General features: G+C 39.6%; 1 protein-coding gene and 1 long non-coding RNA gene across 2 annotated transcripts in view; one reads left to right on the top strand and one right to left on the bottom strand.

Moving 5' to 3' along the window:
• Positions 1-608: 608 nt before the first annotated feature.
• On the bottom strand, positions 609-2,153 carry LOC146517443 (uncharacterized). Its single transcript, XR_014874392.1, has 2 exons — positions 1,487-2,153; positions 609-1,183 (listed from the first exon to the last, which is right to left on the bottom strand). It is a non-coding gene; the product is annotated as an uncharacterized LOC146517443 (long non-coding RNA).
• A 6,123-nt stretch (positions 2,154-8,276) lies between these two features.
• Positions 8,277-27,344, top strand: part of LOC146517444 (voltage-dependent T-type calcium channel subunit alpha-1I-like) — a 283,413-nt gene continuing 264,345 nt past the window's right edge. The window contains exon 1 of the mRNA XM_085162096.1: positions 8,277-9,608. The gene's annotated coding sequence lies outside the window, so the exon portion shown is untranslated. The remainder of the gene's footprint in view (positions 9,609-27,344) is intronic.

Consider the following 27,344-nt stretch of genomic DNA (forward strand, 5'->3'; position numbering starts at 1 on the left):
CAAAATTTTAATTATATGCAACATTCTGACTGGAAGAAATTTGTTTAATATTTAAACTTATTTTCTGCACATTCCAGCACAAAAAATAAAATATTTTTTGTGTTTACACTCACTCTTTCAAATAGATGCAAGTAAAACACAGCAGAAAATAAATAACATCAAAGACTAGCGGTCCTTTGGCTCTATTTTCACCTGTAAAGCAGGAGTGGGTAGGCGGAGGTGTGCCGCAGAGGTCAGTGGAAGAATCCGTGAGTTTCTCTGTGAATTTCCCATTACGTCATAGCGCACTCGGTGCTTGTGTAACACTTCTGGAGTCATTACAGTATACTAGGACCAGTTAGGTTCGACTACTAGAGTAGTAATGAGTGTAGCATGTAATAAAGACCACAGACCAGAAAATAAATTTAAATTGCCGGCTTATTATTTTGTGAAGGCAGAGAATAGACAGTTAACACACATTACATAAAACATCCAACATCACACATTTAAGGAAAACAAGATATTTTCTTTCCCCTTTTTGTTCAGTATGTTCTGTTAGTTTATCCTATTTATCTCAAAACCTTTTATTTGGCTTTAGAAGGATGTTATTTTCAACCTAGGTTATTGTCTTATTTATTTCAAGTTCTAAGTTCAAGTTTATCCTTCGATCTATTTGCATTAACACTGTGTTATTTTAAATCAAGTTCAGTTCTTTAGGCCCAAGATTTAATTTAATCTTGGTCTAGGTTCACCTTTCCATCTCAACCAGTTCTTATTTTGTTTTAACCCAACAAACTTATTTAACATTTCCATTAACACCATTACAGCATTCAAATGTAAGGTTGACCAAAATAATTTACAAAAACATGTAAAAACTGAAAACAATTCAGCAAAAGGCTGAATAATCCCCTTAAACAAACAAATAAACAAAAGAAAGTTGTCTCTGTGTCCTTTAACTATTAATCCTGGAATTACTCCGAATGATTATCCATTGCTTTGAAAGTCCGCTGTTCTTTTGCAGAGGTGTATGGATTAATCCTACCAGTTTTCTCAGCGAAAGAGCTCAACGTCCAGCAGGGGGCGTTTTCCCTTTTCCTGCTCGGTACAGTTCAATGGGTCCGTGGGTGGCTCGCCATCTTGTTTCTCGCTCAGCGGATCAAACTCCGATTCTAGCTTGGCATTTCCCGATCCAAACCTTAATGGCCTACCATAACAACAAAATAAAGTGCATAAAAATTCGAAAATAACACAAGGGTAGCCCTTAAATAACAGTAAAAGTCCATTTTTCCAGCTTATTTAGCCGTAAATGAGGTGACGCCAATATGGCGCGCTGAAACACCGTCAAAGGCCTTTGAAGTATAGCCTGTGTGTCGGTTAAGCACGAATCCACCGTTTTTAACATAAAACAACATAAATCTGCTACCGTGGCTCTCCGTTTGCATGAAATGAGCAATATAATACAACAAAACATTTCTTGCATGAAATAAAATACAATTTCTGAACTCACCAAGTCCCGTTCGGTTATGTTTACAATGTCACCAAGGCAGGGACAGGTCGGAAAATCAAAAAATATATTCTCCAGAGTACAAAAATGGCTTTATGTAGATTTCTGGCTTGTTTTTACTATTTTTTCACTCATTTAGGCAGCAGCTCTGCAAAAACTGTCTGCATTTCTCCCTCTCCAGCATCAAAAAGAAGGAACAACCCGATTGGGTGTGGCTATCACAGGAGTCACGCTGCAGCGTGCCCTTTCACAATAAGAGTCTCAACACATATTTTAGCCATTTTACCTGAATTAACTTAAAAAAAAACATGAATTAGCAAGTTTTTTACCCTTTTAACATGTTTTTAAACACAAATGAAATCCTATACCACGAATTATATCATTGCTGATGTTTTTAATGATTTTTCTAACCATTATGATCTATTTATTGACTATTTATCACTTGTAATATATTTCTTATGACTGTTTTTACTAACAGGCTTTTATTTATTGGCAGTTATGTTAACCAGGGTTACACCTGCTTGGAAGTTTAGGGGTTTTTCTTTGCTGTAAAAAGAAGTTTTCTTCCCACGCACAACGGACACTAATGTTTTTGTCACTTTTATGGAATCAAACTCAAAGTAAGGTCAGTACTTCCACGCTTTAAACGCTGCACGCTCATACTCTCTCCCACACTCCACATATCATCCATTGTTGATCTGCACACAGCTGTTGTCACGAAAGTTGCACTCGCTTACGTCACTGTCATGAGACATTCTCGCAAAAAATCACGGTTTTAGTAACGCAGTAACTCAGCGTTCCTACGGGAAAGTAACGGTAATCTAATTACCGTTTTTGCAATAGTAATCCCTTACTAAGGCCACACTGACCACAGTGTAATAAGACCAAAGTTAATGTACAACAGCTTCCTTTCCTTTAGTTAATTTTTCACGATTTTTTCACGAGATTTCACGATGAAAGGGTGTGGCCACAAGGTGAACGGGTGACCTAGTAGAAAGCAAAGACACAGCTAGTCTCCGATAAGGACATGTCCTTTTATGGATTTTCATTATGTGAGAAAAGCACTTATCATACAGGAACTGTATATGTGTGCAAAACAAAATGGAGTTAGACCATGAACTCAATTGATAGTGTTATTCTAGAATATGTATTGTCATAGGGTCTTTACCTCACAATATAAAGCATTGTGATTTGTTGCTATCTAAATAAAACTGAATTGAACTGAATATTTATTATGATGCCATTTTCTGCTTTGATAAAACAGGAGGCTTCACATCAAGCTCGCTCTGGCAGCTGCTGTTGATGTTGGAGCTGTCGATGCAAACTGGTGAAATGTTATTTCATTTTTAACTAAATTCAGCGCCCGATGGCTACTTTGACACTGTGTCAATGAGTCCAACACTGAATCAAAATCTACATTTCCACAGTCCCGTTTCAGTTCAAATCATTTTTTCATTTTATACAGCACCAGTTCAGAACAACAGTTCAGTCCTTTATATTGTGAGATAGGGCCTAAAATATTCAGGGTAGAACTCCAACGATCAGACGATTTAACAGGAAGACCTCCGGCAGAACATGGAGGGGGGGCAGCCAGCTGATCCTACCAGTTGGAGGGTGAGGGAAAACAAAAGGGATGAAGGAGGGCGTGTAAGATCACAAACAACACACAGGACCGCATACACAAACACGCACCATAACTAAGGAAGGTTGTCGGCATAGTGCTCTTCTTCTTATAAAAATAAAAGTTTGGCAAGATGAGAGCACATCAAACATACAGATGACCATTCAGCCTGAAAACTATAACCGTGTTTTGTGACATCCGTTTTTTTTTTTCTGGTTGTTGTCAGTAAAATTTAATTAGTCTTGCCAACAGCTGCTTTTAGATTATTCTTCTGTTCCTCCTGTTGTAAGTCTGCTGTAGACAAGCATGTGCAGAATGCCTAAAAGAAAAATCTATTTGAGCGAATCTTCGTGCTGCTTACCATATATCAGTGTCACCTCATTCTGGTCACCTCACATTTATGCTTGCAGACCTGACTGTAAAAAGAGACAAGTGGACATTAAGCTGAGAGCGTGAACGTGACTGAGATGCACAACGACTGCTTTGCCTCCAGAGGTAGAATTACGGTCCATTGTCTTGGAGCCCACTTGACCTTCCTTGTTGTGTTTGCAGTAGCGAGGGACAAGGTGAAATCCAATATGAGCTTGATAAACCACGCTGCCACCTGTGCTGTGCTTCACTGTGGGTTTCTGAGAGCAGCTGCGTGTGAGATAAAGAAAGACGTGTGCTGGTAAAGAGAGCTCAATCCCTGCTGCGGGGAAAAATAAAATCTCCTAGATTTTGGTATCCATACACACATCAATTTTCTTAACTGCCTAATCTGATATGCATGTCTTGAGCATTGGGAAGACCCTGAAGCATCTACAGGCTCACTGCAGACATTTAAAGCCCACACAGAGCCGTAACCAAGAGGTTCAGACCCCAAACGTTTTACTGTAAGCAGAATTTTCTGAGATTAAAATATATTATATTATAATCAGGTTCTGTATATTTTTAAATATATCTCATCTTTTCCATAACCAACTGGAAAACAGTCAAGCAGCCATTGGGAAACAGCCAAAGGAAAGATGTAAAGTGCCAGAGACATTTTCATCTAGAATTATTTGCTTAGTTACAGCTTCTATAGACTGTATATGAAAGTGCATTAATTGTGCATTATTCCCAGTTGCCAGCAGGGGGCAACTTCTTTGATTGTAAGAAAAGCATCAAATTGTATCACAGGTTATAAAGAGATGATCCTTCTGCTCACATGATCTATGCTTTCCTGATGGGTAACACACGACCGGCAAATAAGGCACAAGTATCCTGTACTTACATGCATTTTCCAGGCAAAAAGTCAGGTTTTTGCATGAAACAATAAAACAGTTACACACTAGCACCCTCGACTAAGGCACAAGTAGCCTGTAATTACCTGTAATTTTGTTCACCAAGTCAGGTTTTTGCAGGAAACAATAAAATAATTACATTAAATTAAATTACACAATTTCAAATACTGGGTTATTTCATGATAAATATCTGGAAAAACAAACAAAATTTCACCATCTTACATCTTTTGTACCCTATACTTTCCTGCAAATTGCACATAAATAGAGGGTACTTGCACCGTCATGTTACGGTCATGTCACTCCGTAACATGACCCATGCCCCAGAAAGTACAGGGTACTTACAGTGTACTTGTTTCATTGTTTCCTGCAAAAACCTGACTTGTTGCCTGCAAATTGCATGTAAGTACAGGGTACTTGCGCCTTATTCGCGGTTATAAAGTGTTACTGTAAAAATATTTTGTTTTGGAAAGTGGTTGAAAATAGGAACCTTGTTATCATTTAATTGTTTAACTATTACTTAATTACTTTTTTTTAGGACAAAAGGCTGGAGCCTTCAAAAAAATATAATACCGAACATTTGGTTGTCCCAGCATCTCTGCATTGATGTGTAGCATGCATTTTTCCTGTTCTTTGATGCCTTTAGTTAGCCCAGAACTTTGACAGATCAAGAAAAGGGTAACAAAAAGTGATGCACTTATATACAAAGCAAAATTGCAGGTGCTACTTCAGGCTTTTCTCCCCATTTCTAGTCTTTGGGCTAAACTAAGCTAGCAGCTTCATATTTGCTGTGCACAATCACCAAAATGTATTTCTTGTGGACTTCAGGTGCACATTTATCTCAATACTGCAAAACAAAAAGAGTAATGTTAAAATCTGATTAAATCACCAAGACCTACACATTTATTAGCAAGTCTTCTGTACAGTGCTGTCGCTCTATGAGCCTCTGCAACAAAAGACAGATCTCTGGCACGATCCCCAGACGTGCCATCGGCTTTACTGGCAGCGGAGTGTAATGTGTTTTGACTCCCTGCGTTTGTTCATAACTCAGTGTCATTCGTTACTGAACAGCTTAAAATGCAAGTAGGCAGGAGACAAGATGAGGCATCTCTTGAAATGCTGAGAAGTTGGCAGTTTTAGTCTGAAAACAGAGAAAGTTAATTTCGAAAGACAAAAACCTCAGCACCTTGTGAATTAAATGTCCGGGTTATTTATCAGCAAATCGGGCACATCCTCAGCCAAGCCTTTGTCCTATAGGGGACATTAAACAGGTTTTCTGTTCCAGAGTGCAAAGTGGTACATTGTCAAGTGTTAGACAGGATCATAATGTCTACAACAGCCCTGTATTAGTATATGATACACTTCTGCCAAATAAAGGAGTGTCGCTGCAGTCCCTTTGCGAGGTAGCTTTACCATTCAGCGGTGGTTGGCAACTGAATTTTCAACTAGAAAGAAAATCATTTTCTTTAGCTTATTAGCTTAATTACAATTTTTACCGCCACTGCCACAAGAGAAGAACAGAGCAAAAACACCTCAGATCACACAGACAAGCACAAAGGACATTAACAAATTTCATTAAGGAAATAACTGCCTGAGGTGTGACAATATTGGTGCGTGCACCATTCCCCCTGCCTCGAAACAACCTGTAGTGATGCAAGCTTGTATTTAACTCACATGATCACGAGGCAGAGTCAACAAGGAAACGTCTCACAAACAGTCAGAAACCATAAGGAAACATCAGAAGAAGATAACAGCAGCAGCATCGTTTCTGCTGTTACCCTTTTATGCAGTGTCACTGAAACATTTCTGGGCCTCAAGTCTGAACCACTGATGTCAATAGTGGAGGAGCTACTGTAAGACAATCACTGATGATTCATGATGCAGCCTACAGATTGTTTGTGCCATCAGTATTTGCTTGTTATGATTACCCAAACTTTTGATTTGAAAGAAGTCTTATTCTGTCCAAATGTAGCCTCGATCACCACACCAGTACCACCACCAGCAGTATCAGTGGAAAATTCAGTTCATTTCAATTCACTTTACTTCACTTCAGTTCATTCATTTTATTCAATTCATTGTATCAGGTGCAAAATCACAACAACAGTCACCTCAAGATACTATACTGCAAAGCAAATGTCCTGAAATGATAAAGAGTAAAGAGCGAGGCAACAGTGGGATGGAAAAACTCACTTTTAGCAGGAAGAAAGCTCCAGCAGAGCCAGGCTCAGGGGGGAGCATCTATCTGCTGACCGGTTGGGGGTGAGAGGAGGAAGACAGGACAAAAGACACACTATGGAAGAGAGTCAGAGATTATTAATAACTAATGATGGGAGGGTTCTGGGTCACCTGATCCAGCCCTAACTATAAACTTAACCAAAAAGTATATTTTCAAGCCTAATCTTAAAAGCAGAGCAGGTTTCTGAATCCAAACAATGAGCTTGTTCTACAGAAGAGGCCCCTGAAAGCTGAAGGCTCTGCCTCCCATCTACTTTTAAATACTTTAGAATTCACAAGTAAGACCATTGTCTGAGTAATGAAGAGCTCTGTTGGGGTGATATGGTACTATGAGGTCATTAAGATGGGGCCTGATTATTCACAGCCTTGTATGTGAGGATCAGGATTTTAAATTTGGATATGGGTTTAGCAACGAAGAGAAGACAGTGCGGGAGAAATATGCTCTCTCTTTCTAATCCCAGTCGGTACTCTCACTGCAGCTTTTAAAAACAACCTGCAAGAAATGAATTACAAACAAAGTGTACGAGTTCTTTCCATTGCTTTTGCTCATACTTAGCATTAAAATAAAGGAGATGTGCATTTATTATGTAAAAGGCATCTTTTGACATCGAAAGCATCTCAGGACAATCATAAATCTTCACATCATACACTGCTCACAAATCAATTTTCTATGCAACATTTTTGATAGCATAAAGTAATCCCTGAGCTTTTTACTCTCAATTGTCTACATCTGTCTGCTGATGGTCAGTATCTATCTGACTTGGACAGTAATGGAGCAGTTTGAAAGGATTTCTACAGAAATCATCTCAGATGTGAAAAATCAAGTGATCTGCTCATGAGAAATGACACAAAGAGTGACAGATGGTTTGATCTTTTCTCTCCTAACTGTGACCTTTACTACATCAGATTAACATCAGTAAACAATCCGACAGGCAAGATGGTCTTCTTACACACATTTTAGAGAATCAAAGGGGAGTGAATCAGTAAAGCAGAGTGCTGGTGCCAAAAAAGTAATTGCTGGGATTAGACCTGTTATAAATTAGCTGTTGACCTATAATCTGTCAAAAATGGGTCAAATAAACCTCTCATATAGGATATCAGGTTATTTTGAGCCAGAAAGAGCATCCCCGTGACAAGGTAGAAGCTGTTATTGGTTTTTGGCAAAGTGACAGTTATATTTAGTTTAATTAGCCATTCAGAAAGTATCACTTACGTTAAAAATGTGTTTTTCAAGAGAGACTGAGGCAAGATGACAGCAGAGATTGAAAAAAATACATCACAGTTCAATAAAGACATTTTAAGTACCAAAAAAACCGATTGGTTATAATGCAGTAACACAGAGTCACAAAGATACGTGCAGAATATGCAATTTCTTTATTTTATACATAACCCATTCATAAATTAGTAAATTCTTTTTACTAGTATAAGCAAAAATAATAGACGTTCAAAAATATATATAAAAACATCGGGAATCACTTTTTGGCACAACATCGTTTTAACCCGTCGCTGTCTTTGGTGCTGATCTTCCAATCTGCGACTCTGCGCTCACTTCCACCCTTCTTTGTCACTCACCTTCTCGCTGTTGCGCGCAAAAACACGCAGCTTGATTCCCACATCTCTCTCTCTCTCGCTGTGTCTCGTTGTCTCTGCCACGCACGCGCACACACGCCCCCCTTTAAAATATTCATTTGCGACACCTCAAAGGCCCCCAGTTTTTTTTTCCTTCTTTGTGGTTTCCACCTGTATCTTTCAGCGAAAACACTGGCGCGGACAAACACAAGCAAAACCACATTACAACTATATATATATATATATTTTAACTTTATGTATTAAAGCAAGAGACTCTGGGATGGAACATCTGTTCGTTAACATGTGGCGAAAAAACAAGGCTCTGCTTTCCTCCCGATCACACATGAATCACAGGAAAGCGGTGCCCGGCTTTAGAAGCTGTCAGTCTCAGTGAAGGGTTTTCATTTCTTTTTCTTGAGATAAATTCAACCACGAGCCCGCCGATGTTGTATGTGCGTACGCTCAGACATGGCCTGAGTAAACTGTGAAACCCCCACTGCTTTAAAAATCTGCACGGGGGACCCACCGAACAGTCGCAACAGGCAGGTTCGAGTCTCTGCTGCGCTCTCTTGTGCGACAAGGTTAAACTGGCTCCCAGTTTTTTGTTTTGGTTTTTTGTAGCTTTTTTCTGCGCCTCAGTTGAGGAATTCCCCGAGTTTGGAGAGACGAGTCCCGCAGGGAGACGGCAGATTAAACCCAAGAGTCGTCGGGGGGGTTCGCTGCTTTGCCTGGAATTCATCAGAGGACATCATTGTGAAGAGGCTCGTGGCGGGGTCGTGCGGGAATTGGAAGTGGTGTGAGCACACACGGGGGGCTTATCAGGAGCTGCTCCGTCATGTCTTGTAGTCCGTCTTTACTCCTGTTAAAGGTTTCGGATATTTCCCGGTGCGGCGGCACTGATCACAGCCTTTAACCTCTCCAGTTTTCAGGGCGCAGCGCGTTAGTCTGCACTGATGGAAGCGTTACTGCTCTCCTGCTCAACTTGGACACGATCTGGGGGCCCTTCATCAGTGTTGATCTCTCCGTTTCGGTGATCACAGGAGCGGGGAAAAATAAGACTGGGCAAGAGGGAAGAGATGAAAGACGAGTGGGTTTCCTGAGGCGCACCGTCGAATCCGGTTTTGATGCGCGCAGGTGTCCATTTCATCAGTAAATTTCCTCTCCCTCTTGCAGTGATTAAACTATCGCATACATTTCTTCTTGTTTTTCGGTGGCAACCAGAAAACACAAACTGGAGAAGAAGACATTCAGCTGGAGTGCTTTGAACACAGGAATGCTCCTGGACGGATATTTGATTTGGGTTTGAGGGCAATCGCTCGGAGTTACAGGGAGCAAAGAGGAGGGGGAAAGAATTTGGAAAGTAGAGCTTTGATTTACGGATTACTGGGCTTTTTCTTCTCCTGAACAACTGTAGACACGCTCTTTGATGTCTGAAAAGGTAAGAAAAAGCCACATGCGTTCTCCCTCTTAACTGTTGCTTTTATTCTGTGTTATCAGAAGAATTATCACGACAAAAAAAAAAATGACCGGAATGCGATCAGATGTGGCAGATTAAAGAAAACTGATCTCAACGTGAAGCCGAAAGGATTGCGTCTTTGCACAGATACCTTAATCTATCACTGATTTCATGCAATGTGACGCTTTTAGCTTCCGATTTGTTTGTTGAGAAACGAAAAAAGGGGGAGAAAGAACTTTAAAGTAAACATGATAATCATCGAAAAATCATAACAGCTTGTGTCCAAACACACAGAAACAGCACAGATTATTACGATTCACTGTGATAGCAGTTAATGATTTAACGAGGTTATTAACTATGCGGTGCGCACGGTGTTTAAAATATATGGTCCATGTCATGTGGCTGCTTATCGGAATAAATTAAAGACGCTCCACCATGACGAAGGTCGGTCTAAAGCGCAGTGGATAATAGATAATGAATTTCTATTTTCTGCACATGGCTCCGGGTCAACAGGTCCGGGTGAGCCCCACCGCCCCCTGTCTCTCTCTCTCTGTCTCTCTCTCTCTGCCTCTGTCTCTGTCTCTCTGAGCACGTGAACGTCTGTAAAGTCAAATTAAAAGGAAGAAAACCAAAGAGAGTGCTTCATCTGCATCAGCGTTAAAGTGTCAAAAGTGTTTGCAAGCACAATGCTCCTTTCCTTAATTGACTTTTATGGAGAAGGATTGTCAACCAGGCAACAGGGGGCACTCTTTCAACTGCTTTCAAGCATCCTGTTGCCTTTTTAACTAGATGAGGTTTGCTGCTGCATGTCAGACATGATATCATGAAGAAGATTCAATGCAGTCTTCTTTTTTTTCTTAAAAAAATAGAAGAAAAAGAAAAATGAAAGAAAAAGTAAATATGCTTGAGGAGGGTGAGAATTAAAACCAAAGGATGGTATTTCATTTCATCACCAAGAATGAGAAGAGGGAAATGGATGCAACTGACGTGACTTCCTGTCTCCCATGGGGGGACTTTTCATTTATACTTTTTATTTTTTTTATTTTTTTCAATTATTTATTTATTTATTTGCCTAAACTCTCGATCTTCCTTCCCTTTGACATGGTTGGCCGTGGTTTTGCAGCTTGTAAGGCAGAGGATTAGGCTTGTGACAACAAAGCTTTTTAGTGCAATCCTCCAGAGAAATGTGTGACTGGTGGGAGAAGCATTAATGCTTTCATCTTACCACTTCTGTGATGGCCTCCGAGCACAAGCGTTCAGATTTCCAACTGTCTCAGCTGAGCTGCTTGGCAGTAACTGCACTGTATCCTGTGTATCGACCAGTTGTGAATTTGTTGAATCATGTTTGAGCTAAAGGACCGCTGACGCAGATTAAAACACCTACTGGTTTGGACAAGAACTCAAAAATATGATATTTAATTTATTCATATATGGGCACTTTCTTCGTGCAGTATATCAGTCTGTTCATTGGGCATTTTGAGGATAGGCTGTATCAGTCATCAGCTCTAATTAAATGATAGTCACGATTCAGTGGGCATTACCTATTTATCTTAACCTTCTTGGCTAGTGGACAGAATAAAACCAGTGTCCTCGCATTTGCTTTGTTGGCACAGACACTGTTAGGCTCCTTTATTTCTAAAAGATGTTGAATGTTTTGTGTGGAGTTTGGAATGTGGACCCAAATGCAGATAATGAAGCACACAGAAGTGCAGTCCTAATGGTGAAGTAACACAAAACTCTGAGAAATAAACAAAAAAACACAAGAAGCCTGGGAATGAACAAAGGACAAAAGGAAAATAGAAGTTACACACAGGTGAAGAGAATCAGAGTAAAGGAAGGAAGTAAAACTAATGCAAGACCTGAAAAAATAATAAAGTTCAGGTGCCATCCATCCATCCATACCACTCGTCCAATTCACAGAAATCCCAGCGGCCATAGAACAAAAGGCAATCCCAGACAGGCAGCCAGTCTAGCGCAGGGTTACCAAATGCACATGCTTGTCTTTGGGCTGTGGAAGGAAGTTGGAGTACCCAAAGACAAAACATTCAGGACCAGAGACAACATGCAAACTTCACACAGAAAAGCTGCAGCAAGCTGACAGGGCCCAACCAAAAATGACAAAAGCTACACGCAAGACAAGGTTTATTTGATGCAACTGTGAGGGTAGAAGCAGATATTACAAGGTACAAGGTAGAGCTAACGCAGGCTGGAAAACACTGGGGTCATTATGACTTGAGGCGACTTTTGTTGTGATTTGGCGCTATATAAATAAAATTAAATTGAATTATAATATTAAAAACAAAGCAGAAAACAAAAGCTAAATATCACCAGAAACAAACAACAAGAAAGAATAAAAACAAGAACAAAACAAACAGAAATCCCAAACTCAGCAGAACAAGGAGGACCTGCACCAGGATGGTTGTATGCCGATGATCAGTTACTTTTTCCACGCATATCTCACCCTTACTTATTGTACTACTACACTGGTTTTGCGTTTAGGTAAATCCCACACCCCTCATGTCAGCAAATAGTGTTACTTCTTTGGCTTTTTTAACATCATAAAACATACAAGTTGGTCCGAGTACTGTTTCATGTTTGTCCAATGCTCCTCTGCCAATATAATTCACCTCTCCTTGAGTACACAAAGCAGCGGCTGGTTTTCAACGTGAGAAAAACACAGATCATATATATATATATTCCCCTTTCTTCTTCTGCGAATGAGAAAAACCAGGCCAGTGATTGCAGAGAGCGGTGTGGCCCAATCAGTGTCTACATGTTTTTGTGGAAATTGTTCAGCCGTCTACAGCATACTCAATTTAAAATACTGTTTGTTCTGAAGGGATGATGACTAACAGCAGCGGGTACCAATGCCAACGTGCGGCAAAGTTTCAGCCCTCTAATGTGAGGTCAAAATGGAATAGAGAGGAAATGGAATGAGGCCAAAAGTTGACACTGAAACCAAACCCGTGTTACAGTTTAAAGGCTGAATGCCTTAAAGGACTCTGCACTGGGGACACTGGGGTTAACAAGAATGTGTTAATCCAAATCCATTTTTCTTTTTCTATTTCATAGTGTGTGTGCTTTTGTGCATACAAACCTGCCAAAGTGCGTTGTAGAAGGACCAATTTTAAATTTCACTTGCAGTGAACTGCAATTTTCAGGCTTTTCTTTTCCATTTTTGCACGTGTGAACAACGGAAACTAGATCGCATCTGAATTTCAATAACTTTGACTCTTGTGTGTCATGTCTGTGCTTGTTTTCCAAGTATTTGTTACGGTGTAATAAAAATGAATTACCATACCATTTCAGACACGTTCTGGAAATCACAAGCGTCTGCATTTAAGAATAAAGAGGCTTGGTTTATAAACAGGAACAAACCCTCATTTCAGTGCTCCACATGGGACATATGTGGTTTTAATGTCTGAATGGCATGGCTGCTGAGGGATACGCAAAGCACTCAGAACAGTTTAACACATTTTTGGGGGCAATACTAGTCATATATTTCCAATAACTTAGACTAAGTATTGTTCCACTCACTAAAAATGGCTTTTTTGTTGCCATGAGACAAGTGAGTCACTGGTTGTCATATAGTGTTGACGTTTTGCATATTGCTTAGCTACATATTACAAAAAGGTTCTTTTTAAAGCTTTTAGTTTGTTTTTTCTCAAACACTGTTTAACTATAAGGGAAACAGATTAAACATTTTAGAGGGGTAACACAAATATGATGGCCATTCAGGGCTGCAGCAGGAACAACACGACCTCTCACATACTGTTAGTCATGGAGGACTAACAGTATGTTTAATGCACAGAGAGACTCGCGGGTTTCAATCTCACTTTTTAAATATAGAGTGGAAACACATGAGGGAACCATATCAAACAGATTCAGACGTTCACATCCTCAATACGATCAGTGAATCCAGTGAATCAGTTTGGTCACACACTCACTGGCAATGATGGTGATGTTGAGAATGTCAGAACCATTAGCTAGGCCTAGTTAATAGCTCCAGTTGTGTATTTGACCCACAGTGCAGAGCTTGGTATTGCCTCTGAGTAAAGGAGACGGGGGCTGCTTTGGACTCGTGTTGAAGGGCTGTGTTATAGCAGTGGTTAGTTCTGTGTCTCGGTTTACTTTGTTTTGGGGCTTTTTGGCATTTGTAGAACAACCGTGTTCATGAGCTGGTCCATTTTTATGTAAAAAGAAGCACAAGAAGATTCAATTTAATTTAATTCAATTTGTATATTTTTTTCCATATCACAACAGCAGTTGGCTTCAGGTGATTTATACTGTAAAGACCCTTCAGTAATTGAAGGAAATCCCCAGGAATCAAACGACATATTTTGAGCCTTTGGTGAGAGTGGGAAAGAAAAACTTCCTTTTAAAAGGAAGAAACCTGCAGCAGCCGTGACCGGTTGGGGGTGAGTGGAGGAAGATAGGATGGAAGACACATTGTGGAAGAAGAAGAACTGATTTACTGTTAATGTCATTAGTCACAAAGCAACTGGCTGTAAAAGGCAGGGGGAAGAAAATAACACGGGCAAAATACTCTCTTTATTAATGTTTTATAATACAAATGTGTAGGCTCAGGATAACTATAGCCTCATGATGAGGGTACATACCACAAGGGCACAAATGCCATCAAGAGCGTCCCCGGTTCAATTTTGGTCTGGCTAGCACTTTATTGCATGTCACTCCCCTGATCTCTCGGTCATATCACCTGTCTGTCCTTGTAGCTACTGTCTTAAAAAAGGGCAATGCAAAAGTAACCGTTTGAGAAAATATTAAAAACCCAACATACCTACAATAACCTAGACTGAATGCAAATGCACTTTTAATTAAAAAAAACATTCATTTGCGGTGCTCAGAATTAACTGTTCTTCCTTAATGATTGGTTTTAAATCATACAGACAACTTAAATGTTTAAATATAATACAAAATGCTGTATTCAAAGTGAAAAGGCAGCACAATATTTCATCTTCTTTAACATCCATGCAGGATGTATATACATAGAATTCAGATATCAATGTCCAGCAGTTGTTCTTACCAAAGTAATACACTACATTGGATAAGCATGCCATTATCCTGCTGTGGTGTACAGGATGGAAATGCATTAAATAAATTCTTGAGAGAAGAGAGAAGCCCCCCTCTCTTCATAACACTGTCAGTCCACTGTGAAATGCTGTCATACCTTTCCTGAACTGTGTCCGAACATATCAGATTCCTTTTTTTTTTTTTACAGGAGAATGCTCCTAGCACATTGGGGGACTGAAGGAGATGGATATCTCCTTGGCTCTCCAGGCTCAAGAAGCCCACATTACCATTTAATGATGTTTACATCTGGTCACTTGGAAGGTCAAGTGAGGTGCTGATCTTCATTGTGGTGGTCACAACAGCTGTTTTGAATCCGAGCTGCAGTGTGTGTGCAGGGCGTTATCTTAGACTGTGAAAGTCTGTCTTCAATTATACATTAGCTTGCAGAACTCTTCTGAGCTAAAGAGAACACATACTGTAGTAAAACACACAGTAACAGTTAACTGTCAGGTGCAGATACCCTCTGGCTTTTTTTAAAAGGTAGGGAAGAGATGAAAGAGTAACATCACCTTTATAGCACCTGTATAGGGTTTGGTGCATTTACCAAACCCTATACATTTTAGCACCTTCTCTGCACCTTTTCTGTGAAACGTCAGTCTCTCCTTGCCAGCAAGCCCCACCCCTTTGCCAAATACTGTTTACTTCTTTGCCGCGTTAAATAATTTAGCAGTTTTTGTGACAGACACATTTTCAATCTGAGCACCAACTGTTTGGCTTGTTTGGATCCCGTTTGCCTCGAGGTGTATCAAACACTGATTGTCAGACCTTATTAAAGGCTGTCACACGCTACCTGTTGCTTTAACTGTCAAGCTCCTGAGCTGGAAGCACACAAACACACCTGGCTTCCCCAAAAAATGTGTCTACATTATAGTTCATATCTCTAAAAAAAATGTGTTGCACTTGTTTTTGATAGTTCATGTTTTTGGTCTGTGGAAAATAAAAGCCACTTTCTTTTTCTGCCTTCTTGGCTCGCAGCAAAATTTAGAATTCGTTTCAAAATGTTATTACATGCAAGTACTTACATAGCCCCTGCTTGTGCATCTGTATTTCTTAAGACTGTCTTCTAGCGGCCATCTTCTTCCCTAATATATATATATAAACAAGGCATGCTAACTATTATGATTACTAATAATTATTTATATATATATATTTTTTTAAAAAGACAGCAATAATGAGAAAATGTATTTCTAAACTCTGGAGGATTAAAAGCAAGTACAAGTAAGACTGTGCTCAGCAGTTCTCACACCACTGATGTTTCCTTCTTTCTTCTTTGACTGCACTCCTCCTTTGTTCTTGTCATAAACTGCTAAAAGATTACTTTTGTATTGGGAGGAGCTCTACCTGCATACACTGGTATTAATAAATTGTGCAGACAGTATAGATATATTGTGTGGAAGTCACTGTAAAGGGTCCTAACAAGATGTTTTACCATTTGCAGAAAATGAACAACTTATTATTTGAAAAAGTCTAAAATGAATGTGCAGAATGTAAACTGTAAATATTTTTGGCAATTTTAATCGCTGTACACAGTGTCCTTTGATTTTATACCACTGATCATGCAAAAAAAAAAAGCTATTTGAAGCTATCACTTTGATCCGTTGCAATGACTCATTTAATATGTAGGATTTTAAAGTAACACAATTAAATATTAATTGCTGTCACCCAACGGTTTACACTGAAGCCAAACAGAAGCCTAGAGAATCATTTAATATTCAACACAGTCTTTTTCAGCTTTGAGCTTGGACCCTCCAAACATGGGGAATAGGGGTGATGTTGCATTTGATACCTGAGCATATAGCTAATGCTCTCAGGATCATCAGTATTTTAGCTAAAGGGCAAAGTGAGTTGTAAACATTGTACTTGATGCTAAAGTTGCACATGTGTTATTAAAATTGACTAAAGAATAACTGAATCAAAACATTATACATGAAGCTAATGAGCATCCAGGTACCTTGTCAGTTGCTCCACACCAAGCATATGAATCACTTATTAAGTACTGTTTTGGATGGGGCAGAAAACCTAACGCTAAGTAGCTCTAGTTCCTAAACCCAACCAATCCAAGAATGACAAGGAAACTATGAGTGAAGTGAGTGTAAGCAAATAAAGTAATCCCAAATAGCTGTTGGTGGGTAAATGGACTGATTCTTATATAGCACTTTTCTACTCTAGCAGACAAAAGCTTGAAGCATGCCACATTCATCCATTCAAACAAGCATTTCTTTTACGCTTCAAGTATCTTGCCCAAGGCCCCTTCGCATGCAGACTGGGGTAGCCAGAGATCAAACCATCAACTTTCAGATTAGTAGGTGACCTGCGCTACCTCCTTAGCTATCCCTAGGGTGGGGGTAGGGGTTTGATTGGTGGATTAATAATATTATAACACTTTTACGTAGTTACCAATAGCTCAATTTATTGTATCACCTCAGGGTGCTACAATAATACAGAGAAAACCCAACAGTCAGACGACCCCATGCAAGCAAGCACTTGGTGACAGTGGGAAGGAAAAACTACCTGTTAACGGGAGGAAATCTCTGGCAGAACAAGGCTCAGGGAGGGGCAGCTATCTGCCGCAACCAACTGTGGAACAGTCCCGTCCAAAGCAACATTTGCTAACTACTGCTCATTTTTGGGGGAATGCTGTTAAACACAAAATGTATTTAATTAAGTGCTTTGCAAATCTTATGGCTCAGCCAGGTTGTTCATGGCTACAGTGGCTGCAGTTAGGGGGGTAGCGTGCTACAACATCATGTTTGGAAGACAGATTGTGAGACTATTTCCTCCTTGTCCACGATGCAGCACTCCAAGCTCAGTGATAGGAAGTTACTGTCCACACAAACAACCCTCAATCACTGCAAGGCTTGCTGGATCAATACGTCCTCATAAGTCAGAGCCCCTGACCCTGACTGCAGCTCATTATTGCCCTCTGGAGATGAGGCTGACACACACACACACATTCTTACACAATGACACACACTCACTCATGCACAGGTGTTGTCTCTGCTACCAAGCCAACCATCCCCAAAAGGCTTTAAATATCCTTACGTAGAAGGCTGGGACTGCCTGCATACTCACACACACACATGCACACACCCACAGGCTGCAGCCCAGTGGTGCAGGGAGAATTGAGTGCCAGGGGGGCTAACAAGTGGAGGAGATGCACTCAGGGAATAGAGCTGATGAACCGAGCAAATGACAAGCAGACAAGGGACTTTCGTACTGTTAATAGCATTTCTTAGTATACTCTATTTTATTGCTTTTCATCACCATTAGGGAACATATGACGACTAAAAGATCAATCCGCCAGTCTCGGCACATAAGTCAAGTCTTAAAGACTTAAAATAGTGATTCCCGACACATTCAGTTACTTTACTGTTCTGCAAATAAAACCGCTCCTACATCACCCTGAGGATTTTTATCAGAGAACGTGTGGTTAAAAAATGATATTTTAATGTTCTGTCAGTTTAGTGGTTTGGATATTTAGAGCAGCTAATGGTTTCAGCACTTGTTATAAATGTAGAAGACGTGATTAAAAGATCAGCTTTCTTTGCATCAGTTTCAGTTCTGCTGTACATTTGTTAACACTGTTGCAGTTTGAGTAAGTGCGTGTGCTCTCGTTCATGAAGTGTTAATGGTGTTGTACCTCTTATCCAAACTTTATAGTGTTTGTCTTAAAGGTTTGCGCCTCCCCTTCCATAACATCTATTTTTCAGCCTCTTGTCTCTCTCATTCATGGAGGCTGTTTTCCTGGTAGACACAAATTGTTATGAGGAGCTGACACCAAGGAAGCACTCCCTCGATTGCCAAACTGCTCAGGAGGTGATTGACCATTTTCAGTCAAAATACGAAGCAAACAAAGCAGGGGGTTATTAGGTCGGTGCCCTCAGCATTATTTTCTCACTAGTTTCATAGTTTCAATCAGCTTAAACCAGGTTAAGAGAGAGGCTGTTAAGAGCTCGTGTTTGTGTGTTTCTTTTCTGTGCTGATTTTCTCTACTTTATTATAATAAATGACTTTGGGGGATTTTATGTAACTTACTCACTCTGGTCTTTAAAGTTTCAAAGCTTCTTTGCCTTATTCCACAGCTGAGTCAGCGTCCCATACTTCCTCAGTGATAAATCTAACCAAACACCAGACAATTGTACTTGGATGATGGATAAAATTAGAGCGCAAAACAAGATGGCATACATAGTTTGTGTTTGATTTGAGTGTGTATTTTCTTTGTGTTGCTATACAGATACAAATATTGTCGATGTCTTACAGTGGACTTAATGATGTAAGAAAGGTAAGAATATTATAATCTAAATATCAGAGGGCTGCTACATCATTATTCATTATATAATCTGCCTCTGCTCCTCTGTGCATTTGTAGAATTTTCTTCTACCAAATAAGACGTTTAAATAGTAGGAATTACAATTGCAACCACAAAGTGTCTGACATGCATCATAAACTTCATTTGTTTGTTGTATTCACGTTCTAAACTACTATGGAGTTAACTCATTTACGACTATGGGAGTCCACGCAGTAGAAAAAAACAGTAGAGATTCAGTTTATTGCAGTTTAATTAGGATAAAATATTTGGTAATTTAAAAAATCTCCAAGTATAAACAAGACTGGTCAAGAAGAAGAAAGACAAAGAAAGACAGTCGCGTACAAAATGGTACTGAGACAAACTATAGTATGTTGTGCCGCTTTTGGCTATGTGGCTATTGTTGTTGGGAGTGAACTGGACGGAAAGGAAGAACTATATCAGAGGGACAGGTTTAGCTTTTTGGAGGCAAAGTTAGAGGCAAGTTTGAGATAGTTTGTGCAGATAGTGGATATTACGGTGGCCCTGAGAGATCAAGCGGATTGCAACTTCAGAAAACACCGCCTAATAGAAAAAATGCTCTAAAAAAGAAAAACAAAACCACCCAACAACAGCAACAACAATAAGACAAAATGAAAGTGGGAAAATGATAAGCTCACAGACCAGCTTTGAAAAAGAAGCAGAGCATTTATTAGTATTGTAAAGGAAGAAAAGGATTAGGTAATATGTCTTATAATCACATGATTCATATTAGCTGCATGCTATTAGCTGTTTACTGTTAGCATGTTACTTGTCACATTACTGTTTTCCCCATTTTGCAATTGTGTTTTCTTTTTGTTTCTGATTTGTGTTTTTGCAGCCATTATCTGTTTGCTGGTGTTTTCTTAAGTTGCAGTGCATTTGATCTCTCGGGGCCACCGTAGGATATACTGGTAGGAGGATGTGATTGAGCTGCTAGGCAAGAGGAAGAAAAAAAACAGAGAGGAGGCTCATAGATGTAGTGAGAGAGGACAGAGGGTGATGCAATGGGGTGAGATGGAGGCAGAAGGTCCACTGTGGCAACGTCTAAAGGGACCAGCAGGAAGGAAAGCCGAGCAAGTAACATTCATTTTGGATATGCTGGAATATACATTTTATGTTAAGGTGATTGTCCTCTTTAAAAAGAAAACGCCATAGCATTTTGTTTTTGGTGTCAAATGGCAGTACGTTACGTTCAAGCTAAAAAAAAGAACATCTGGTAGCAATTTGTGCTTTGTATTCTCAATGCAGGAAGGTGATGTGCAAAGGCCTGTAGAGGCTAGCTGTGAAATGACCATAAATGCTCTGTTTTTTTCACACAGCACCTGTATTTACTTTTGTTGCTTCCACCCCACACACATCTGGCCAGTGAGTGGACTGAACAGATGGTCTCACATTGTCTGTCGTGACGCATTTTGATTCACTTGGATTTTTCTCTGTGTGAAAACAAACCAAACCACGGGGAAAGGTTTACAAACTCATCAACTGATTCGGACCAACACCTTAAAACAGCAGCCCCCAACCTTTTTTGCGCAGCCGGTTTAATGTCAGACAATATTTTCACAGACCGGCCTTTAAGGTATGAAATGATACGACCAAGACAAAAACTGTGGTTTTTTGTAAATATAATAATAAACGTAAATTCACTGTATAATTGTTTAACTTTATTAGCAGCATCCTCCTGAAATGCACCAACAACATTGAGAGTAACATCCTCCTCTCTGCCTCTTAATGCTCTCTGGTCACTATGGTAACACGTAAATATTCCTTTTAAAAAAATGTCACACAAGTACAACACGGGAAAAGACCCAGGGACCCGGGGGTTGGGGACCAGTGCCCCCAAGAAGCCTGTGTCTGTGGTAGTAGTTTCTTTTTTGGTCACTTCCAATGACTGAAGCTTTAAAAAAAAGGTGAATTTGCTATATTCAAATGTTCTTTGAGGTCTGAGTCAAGGGACAACTTGCGAGATGGTAATTGGGCCTTCAGACTTTGAATGGTAATAGAGCAGGAACTGAGTACCTCTGCAGGTTGGATCTCACATGGACACAGACTGATATGCAGCTGTGTGTGTGTGTGTGTGTGTGTGTGTGTGAGTGAGAAAAGAAAGAGATAAGAAGACTGATGCAAATGTGATTAAAGAAAGAAAAAGTCCGACATTTATGGTTCCATGGCAGAGTAGTAATTACGCACAGACACGCACACAGAATCGACTAGTTAGTCTGACCGGCACCTTAATCAGCCAAACTGAACAGAAGCGTGTGCCTGTGTGTGCCTCACAAGGGTTTCTGCAGACCAACTCATCACTACCAGAGATTATAGAATGCATGAGTAATTTTCCACCGACATCCATGTTTTTCGTGTCACATCTACCTTCTCCCTCTCCTACATTATACATTTTACCATCTGCCATTTTGACAACCTGCTTGGAAAGAAGATACTTTTATACAGTGTTGCTTCTCTGGGGTTTTTTCTGTTCCTTTGTCTTCTCCACTGAATGCTGTTTTTTTGTGGAAGTGGAGCAGAGGGGAGAAGCATCTGTTCCTGCTTCATCACTATGCATAAAGGTTAGGTATTTGTGCCATCTGTAAACAAAACCTGCTCTGAGACAACCTACAGTACACCCACAGGCGCTAGTCAGATATAAGTATGGAAGATTATAGTTCAAATTCTGCATGTTCCACAGTGTAGTCAGGTCTTCATAAGTGAGTAAACTGTGGCTTTAAGCTAGCTACGTGGGATTTGTGTTTGACTTCAAAGGAATACAATAAATAACATAATGCAAATATAATGTTGAAGGCAGCGTTATTCTTCAAGATATAAATTCTGCAGGGAACACGTCCCTCCTTCCAGAGGTGGATAGACCTGCATATACACACCAACGCTCCTCCAATTTGTCCGAATGGCAGTAAAAAGATAGCAAATCTTTTCTATCGCTCTCTTTTTTTCTTTGTTTTGGAATGGAAACATAATAGCGCTTCAAACTGCCAATCATTTAATCATTTTTGTATGCGCCATTACTCCAGAGAACAACCATTATGAACTTTGCTGCTCATTATTTCAATGTAGCACGTGGAAAAAAATATATAATAAAACTTGCGACAGATTATATTTGAACTTGGGCACTTCCGTCTGATGCAACACAATGAGAACAAAATGCAACACCGACGAGGTGCAACACAAATGCAACAAAACTGCAGCGTGGAGTACAGACATGGGGTAGCATTAGGGTGGAATGTGGACCTGTTCTAATTATACAAACCACTGAGTGCATGTAGAAATAGCATGCATATGATGCTAATCAGCTACAGCAGAGTTGTATACCATTGATCATCCTGGCAAACCTTGGGCGTTGGCATTCACATGGCTTTTATTCATACCATCTAAACTAAGCACACCCCCTATAGCAGCGACATCTGCTAGCAGAACGGCTATTAGACAAAAAGCAGCTCAGGAAAAGTTTAGGTAACAAGGCAAAGGGTCCAGGATGTCCTCGAAAAATCCTCTATGGAAATCTAATCAAGCGGTCTCTGGCTGGGAAAAGCCTTAACCACCCTTCAGCCGTGGCCATGCCCAGGCATGAGCAGAAAATTATTGGCAGCTTCCTGTATAGACTAATAAATGAGTCTTATCCTCAGGTATAGTTCAGGTGTAATGCACATACTTTCCTATTACACACACACACATGCAGTTATGCCTTTCAACAAGAGTTTTTGTGTGAAGCCGAAGCTGTGCTTGGTGTTAAATGCCTTTGAGAACAGCTCAGGCTGATACAACTTATTTTTGTCACTGATGTAAGTTTGTTTATGAGGTTTTCCTGAAGGCGTTCCTGAGGACTTTTTCCTAAAGTATATCATTGCCCTGTTTTTCCATTCATTCTACACCAACGTTCATTTCTACATGAATAAGTTTGAAAGCATAATGTGGATCTCCAAAAATTGCAAAGTGCATATTACACACAAATTCAAAATCTAAATACTACAACTGTGAATGTCAAATACTTGCTGGCATGATTTGAGGCTTAAACTTGTTTTCCTGTAATATGATTTGCAAATACACCCTTCACCTGTGAATATGACATATATATAAGATTATTTATTTTATTTATTCATTTATTATATGTGGCATGCCCATCATCCCTGCCATGTGTTTATTTGTGCGTTATTTCATATTTCACTGAGCACTGAGTTGTGTGTGGATGGCTGTAGAAGAACAAACAAACAGGAAACTGTTCACTGGAAAATATTTCTCCCTCTGTTTATTCTCACTAAATTGCATAATGCTCCTTTTACCCACTGAAATCAGTCATCATTTACTTTTAACTTTTTCGAGAGCTCCTCTACACATCTAACCATCTACCTGTTCAGCCACAATCCTTCTTCTTTACCCATCTCCTCTGATCTATCTTCACACGGCTCCATTTTTTCCCACATCCACCTTCTCCCGTCCTCATGTTTTCTCCTTGTCCACTCATTCTTCCTCTTCTCAAGCTTTTCCGTCGCACCTGTAATAAATACTCGCTCACCCCCGCTCGCATTTCCCACCTGCCTGCTATATGGCCGTCATTGTTTGCTGCTCCCAGCACACTGAATCATTCTGAAGGACCGCGGTGCGCGTATGTGTGTGAGAGTGACGCTGATTAGCATATCTGCTGATAATAAGACTCTCTGCTGGTATCTCCCATTGTTTATGTTTACAGAGACAGTGTGTGTGCGTGTGTGTGAGTGTGTGTGTGTGTGTGTGTGTGTGAAATGTGTTCATCTCCCTGTTACTCCACACCTGATTGTCAGGAGTGGTTACTCGGTGCCGGCAGCAACCAGCTGATAATTAAAGCAGACCCGAGGAGAGAAAGACAGAAGAGAGGAATGAGCAACTAGATGAAGCAACGAGCCGTGAGGCCAAAGAGACGGCGAGCCTTCTGAGACTTTATATGTTTAAGTTTAAATGCAAGCAGTTTAGATTTCATGTTGTGTGTATTTTTTGTATTTATTTGGAACATGTGCAACAAATGCGTTTTTCTTTCTGTTATTTCTCTCTCTTTCTCATTCTGGCTGCCTGTGCAACTAAACCGAATCCACCCACCTCCACTGGCACACATTGTCGTGTTATTTTTGCTTCTGAACCATCTGTAAAGCTGCTGTATCACTTCACCTGCACACCATCCACAACCTTGGTATCTTGTTTTCTAATTTGGGAAAATTCCATCTAACAGGAGGGAAACATCTCTTCTTGTTGCAGTTCGTCAAAACAGTAAAATAATGAATATAAAATACTTAATATCAAAACTGATTTCTTTGTGGTTATTTTTAAATTGTATTAACTTTCAGTCATCTTCAAATTTTGTCTGATGACAAGCTATATTACTAAAGTCATATTTCTTTTTTTAAGAGACAAACTAACAAGCTAATTTTTTAATCTTTGAAGATGGAACAAAACAAAAATGATTATTTTTGTTTGAAAATGTTTGACAGTAGAAACTGACTCTTATTTTGGTTGATCAGAAATCTGACTTGTGACTGACTCACAGCCAAACATCTACTGCGTAGGCTGATGCTTAGTTGTCATTCTAGCCTAGTGGAGTCTTTTGTTTTCTTTCTCTTTGTACTTTTGTGAGTAGAACACCTTAAACATAAGATTGTTTTTATAGTCACATTTTACACTACATCCCACAGACTCGTGGTATCCTGGTGTCCATCAAAATTTTACACATTTCAGAAGGGAATCACTGTCTTGCCAGCTAAGATTTCAATGTGGTGATTAAGCTTAGGAACAGAAATGCAACATGCTGACTAACACCACTGTGCTCTGGGTCATCTTTTTTTCCAGGATATGTGAGGACACGTGTCTCTGCTGATCACTTTGTGGTGCTGAACATCACTGTCTGACCCATACTTTTTCATTTTATTGAGAATAAGTGAAATTTAAATGTTGCCAAATGTATTTCTTGTGCTACTACTGCATTAATGCTTGCCAGGGGTATTATTAGTGTTATCTGTCTTCACTTAAATAATCCACATCAATCGTACCGCTATTCTCTTTAATAAATATCTCAGTCAGACCAAAAAAAAAAGCAGTTTTATAGAGTTCACTGTTTTGATGCCTCCAAGTGTCCCTGAGTCAACACCACCAACTTCATTGTAGATTACACAGTTAGTCTATCTCTTTCTTTCTTCTCTGTATTGGCCATTTAGCCTTTTTCTCTGTGCATCTGCAATAATGGATGCCAGTCAACGTCTACCTTACATCCTGTCATTGGTTAAATGGATCAGTTAGTGCAAGACCATGGCTCTGTTTCACAGCTACAAACAGAATCACATGGAACAGAGAAAGGAGTTCTTTCAATCCAAAAAAACCCCATGTGATATCAGCTGTGAAAACTGTCATATGTGGCCATATTTCTTATTCAATTCAACTATTTAAAAGAATTAAAACTACAGCTGCTTTTTTGGAACTTGGGCTCTTTGCTTAATGCTTGTACTGTGCCCCTTTATAGAAGAAAATATATATTGGTATGTATTCACCTTGCATGTTTTTATATATGAAATTTGAAAATGCAACCCTGCTTTTTTGCTGTGTCTCCAGTCGCTCTGGGCTCTGGGTAACAAATGAGCTACAGATGCTTTTTGAATAATTTTGACTAATGTCTCTATTTATGTTCAGAAAAAAGTCCCACACAGTGTTTCTATTGGAGGTGAAAACACAAAATTAGCTGTAGTACAGTACTATTTATATCTTGTGTTCAAGGAATTTGTAATTACACTGGTCTTGAGCTTTCTGAATGCTGGACATTGCTTTACTTAGGGGTGGCTGTAGCTCAGGCGGTAGAGCAGGTCATCTACTGATCGGAAGGTTGGTGGTTCAATTCCTTGCTTCCCCTAGTCTGCATGCCAAATATCCTTGGGCAAGATACCCCAAATTGCTCTCCAATGCATCCATTGGAGTATGAATGTGTGTGAATGTTACTTAGAACAATGTGCTTGTGCAAATGGGTGAATGCACAAGTTGTGAAGAGACGGAAGAGACGAAAAGCGCTATATAAGAACCAGTCCATTTACTTTTTTAATTTCAGTCAAGTCCTTGTAGTTGACCATTTTCAGATTAATCTTCTTTTGTTTGTGTGTGTGTTAAACTACTTAACACTGAGTTATTATCAAGAAAAATGCCATTTTAAAGAGAGCAATGTTGTCTGTCAAACCCCTTTTGACAGACATAAAACTGCATTTTTGCATCAACGATCTCATTCTGAAAGTTCTGCTAGCTGAAAATGTGGCATTTCTCTGCATGAGGTGCAGTGTGTCTTTAGAAATTTAGAGGAAACTGAAGGGCAAAAGAACACAAAGTCTTAAAAAACATCTATAGCAAAATAGTAGCTGAAAGTCATGTTGTTAAGAAATAGGAAAAAATCCACCGAACTTACACACACACAGAACTTAAGAAATACTTTTTTTTCTTTACATGTGATATTTCATGTTTGCAAATGTGCTTGTAGGAAAATATAAAGAAATGAGGAGGCGACTCATTTTTTTCCACAGTACTGTATCAAACAAGTTATTGGAGTCGGTGTTGTTGCAGTTTACTAGTATTGGAAGTTCAATTTTAAGAGTCCAATTTACAGAAATAACACCATCTAAATAGTTTAGCTTCTAGATCCAAACTAGATTTTATTTTCCCAAGAAGTGTTTGTTAGATCAGCTTAAGTTGCTGCCATACAACCAAACATCATCCTGTACTTTCCATTCATAGAATAATTGTTATAGACACAACCTAATGCAAAGGTTTACATCTGATCACTTTTTATGACATGACATAATACTATAGGTCAGTGTTTCCCAACCACTGTGCCGCACAGTGGTGTGCCGTGAGAAGTGATCAGGTGTGCCGTGAAAGATTATCTTGTTCCATCTGATTAAGTGACCGGCGTGAGTAACGGGCAGAACAATTACATTCTCTTCCACTAGAGGGCAGTACAACTACCTCTCTAATAAACGGGTTGCCAACTGCCAGTAAAACTGAAGAAGACGAAGAAGAAATTACATAATAGTCATGTTGTGACTGTTATGACGCAGCGCATATTAGCAATCGATAAATATTTGAAATGAAAAAGTAGTCAGTCTGATCTGAGTCTTGGAGAAAATTCCAACCCAAATGAAGGCCCTAGCATGAGTAGTGGTCAGACACCAAAAACGGTGTACTGGCTGATTCTAATATACCTGCTGTGCGGTGGGAAAGGATCAGTAGGGGAGACCGGGGATAGTTGTAACATTTTTGACATTTCTGTCTGTAGATTGGAGCTCTTTTAAGGTAGT

This window comes from Neolamprologus multifasciatus, chromosome 6, assembly GCF_963576455.1.
Source record: "Neolamprologus multifasciatus chromosome 6, fNeoMul1.2, whole genome shotgun sequence".
Classification (NCBI taxonomy): domain Eukaryota; kingdom Metazoa; phylum Chordata; class Actinopteri; order Cichliformes; family Cichlidae; genus Neolamprologus; species Neolamprologus multifasciatus.